The sequence below is a fragment of the Leucoraja erinacea genome, chromosome 50, assembly GCF_028641065.1.
Source record: "Leucoraja erinacea ecotype New England chromosome 50, Leri_hhj_1, whole genome shotgun sequence".
Taxonomy (NCBI): domain Eukaryota; kingdom Metazoa; phylum Chordata; class Chondrichthyes; order Rajiformes; family Rajidae; genus Leucoraja; species Leucoraja erinaceus.
In genome coordinates this window covers 290,982-294,599 of record NC_073426.1, presented here as the reverse complement: position 1 = coordinate 294,599, position 3,618 = coordinate 290,982, and positions in this window count along the sequence as shown.

Here is a 3,618-nt window from a genome sequence, read left to right as displayed (position 1 = left end):
CCATGACTGTTGTGAAAATACTGATCCACTTTATTCTCTGGCTTTGCACAAATGGACTGCTCTCATTCTTGGGAAGCTATGTTTATTTGCAACACTTTGAATTGATTGTGACTGATCTGCAATTAATCTTCTCCAATGCTGAAGGGTGATGGGATGCCATGATGGATCACTCCCTGCTGTTGCTCAGTTCATCATTTGTAATGTTTGAGAATAAGCCTGTAGGAAATGATACAACTAAACATTAAATATTCCAACTTCAAATAATATCCCCATAGTCCCCCAAAATTAGCTGTGCACCTAAACTAGCAAATGCAACACAGTTAGTGTTGGTTATCATTTATCTGTACACTATGGATGGTTTGACTGTAATCATGTCTAGTATTTATGTTGACTGGAGAGCACACAACAAAAAGTTTTTCACTGTACCTCAGTACATGTAACAATACGTATATATCCCATTAACAAAAAGCAAGGCATCCAATAGGGCAAATGAAGGCCCTATGAATGTAGAGAGGATGTTTCCACTAGTGGGAGAGTCTAGGACCAGAAGCCACAGCATCAAAATAAAAGGACGTACCTTTAGAAGGGAGATGAATAGGAATTTCTGTAATCAGGATGGTGAATCTGGAATTCATCGTCGCAGAAGGCTGTGGAGGCCGTCAATGGCAGATATCTACAGCTTCTTGATTAGTAAGTGTGTCGGGTTATGGGGCGAAGGGAGGAGAATGGGGTTGAGAGGGAAAGATAGATTAGCCATGATTGAATGGTGGAGTAGACTTGATGAGTTGATCTAATTCTGCTCCTGGAACTTATGAACATCAGCCCACTTTGTCACCAGCAGAGTGATAGAATATGTCATTAACATTGCCATTGAGTGGCTGTTCCTCATCAATAACCAGATGGGTTTTGGGCCCCGACTCTGTTCTTTACTCTAATTACAAGCCTGGTCCAAAGAGATGATCTGGTCGCTCCCATCGAAGTTCTACCCACTTATTTTCCACTTTGCTACTGAAAACAAATGTTTTCTCTCTTTTGCCATTCTTACAAAGGGTGTAGGGCCTGATACTAATAACAATTACTATTTCCACAGATGTTACCTGACCTAAATTGTTTCCAGTATAGACATGGATAGTATGGGTTTGAAGGAGAGTATCGACCCAAAATGTCACCCATTCCTTATCCAGGGATGCTGCCTGTCCCGCTGAGTTACTCCAGTATTCTGTGTCTATCTTTGGTGTAAAGCAGCATCTGCAGTTCATTTCTTCACAATTGTTTCCAGTATCTTGTTTCTAATTCTGATTTTCAATGCTGAGAACTATATTCTGTACTCTATCTTCCCCTTTGCTCTACCTACTGTACTTTGAACTAATTGTATCTATTTATGCATATCTAATCTGTTTGGATAGCAGGCAAAACAAAGCTTTTTACTGTAGCTCAGTACATGTGACCGTAAATCTAAAGTTAGTGTTTTGGATAGAAGACTGTCAGCATGGGGAAAATAAGTTAATTTGTAATAGCAGAGAATGTGGGATCGTTTGACAGAGTGAGGCTGGGCTTGCCATTGGGGATATTAGTTGATTTAGGCTGTATTAGGGAGTGCGATTAGAAACAAAACAATTGTTAAAAGATGCAAACTAAAAGGTGTGAGGATGTGCAGGTCAGGTTGTGATAACTGTTCCAATGCCAGAGATATTAGTATCAGAACTGGCATTTCTGCCATACTTTCCATTCTCTGCTCTACTGGTTGCAAGATCATCATTCCTATTTTCTTTTTTTCCCCCACTCCCTTCAACGGAAGTTATGTTGAACTGCTGGCTTCTATTTTGCATACAGTGCCCTCCATAATAGAAACATAGAAAATAGGTGCAGGAGTAGGCCATTTGGCCCTTCGAGCCTGCACCACCATTCAATATGATCATGGCTGATCATCCAACTCAGTATCCTGTACCTGCCTTCTCTCCATACCCCCTGATCCCTTTAGCTACAAGGGCCACTTCTCACTCCCTCTTAAATATTGCCTATGAACTGGCCTCAACTACCTTTGGTGGCAGAGAATTCCACAGATTCACCACTCTCTATGTGAAAAATGTTTTTCTCATCTCGGTCCTAAGACTTCCACCTTATCCTTAAACTGTGACCCCTTGTTCTGCACTTCCCCAACATCGGGAACAATCTTCCTGCATCTAACCTGTCCAACCCCTTAAGGATTTTGTACGTTTCTATAAGAGCCCCCCTCAATCTTCTAAATTCTAGCGAGTACAAGCCGAGTCTATCCAGTCTTTCTTCATATGAAAGTCCTGCCATCCCAGGAATCAGTCTGGTGAACCTTCTCTGTACTCCCTCTATGGCAAGAATGTATTTCCTCAGATGAGGAGACCAAAACTGTACTCAATACTCCAGGTGTGGTCTCACAAAGACCCTGTACAGCTGCAGTAAAAGCTCCCTGCTCTTATACTCAAATCCTTTTGCTATGAATGCTAACATATCATTCGCTTTCTTGGTGTACCATGACACCCAGGTCTCGTTGCATCTCCCCTTTTCCTAATCGGCCACCATAATAATGTTTGGGACAGATAACAGCATCTAGTCTTTCCTCCACTCTTTCCATTACCTTTGGAAACTTTTATTGCTGTTTATCAACATGAGGACCAAAGTTGTAATGCAAAAATCGGATGGCCAGGTTACAGTTTTCCAAGAAGTACTCAAAAGAGTAATCACAGTTCTGGAAAAAAGTCTTGTGGACAGATGGACAAAGATTAACTTATATCAGAGTGGTGACAAGAGCAAAGTATGGAGGACAGAAGGAACTGCCCAAGATCCAAAGCATACCATCTCATCTGTGAAACACGGTGGTGGGGTGCTATAGCCTGGGCATGTGTGGCTGCTGAAGATACTGGCTCACTTATCTTCATTGATACAACTGCTGATGGCAGTAGCATAATAAATTCTGAAGTGTACAGATGCATCCTATCTGCTCAAGTTCAAACAAATGCCTCAAAACTCATTGGCCAGTGGTTCATTCTGCAACATGACAATGATCCCAAACATTACTGTTAAAGCAACAAAGGAGTAAAACATGGTAAATTCTTGAGTGACCCGATCTGAACCCAATTGAGCTTTATACGTGAGCTTTTATATGCTGAAGAGAAAACTGAAAGGGACTAGCCCCCAAAACAAGCAAAACCTAAAGATGGCTGCAATACAGGCCTAGCAGAGCATCACCAGAGAAGACACCCAGCTACTGATGATGTCCATGAATTGCAGACTTCAAGCAGTCATTGCAAGCAAAGGATATGCAACAAAATAGTAAACATGACCTTTCATTTACATGACATTGCTGTGTCCCAAATATTATGGTGCCCTGAAATGGGGGTGACTATGTATAAACACAGCTGTAATTTCTACATGGTGAAATCAAAATGAAAAAAATGACCTTTATTAAAATCTGACAATGTGCACTTTAACCACATGTTTTTTTAAATTACAAATATCAACTGTTGCTATTGGCATCCTAACTCACTGGCAACAAATTCACCCATCCCTAGTCTCACTTCTGTTGGCTGTTGCCGTGTTCATCGATTCTACATGTAGTCCGTGGGGGGAAAAGGAAAGTTGATG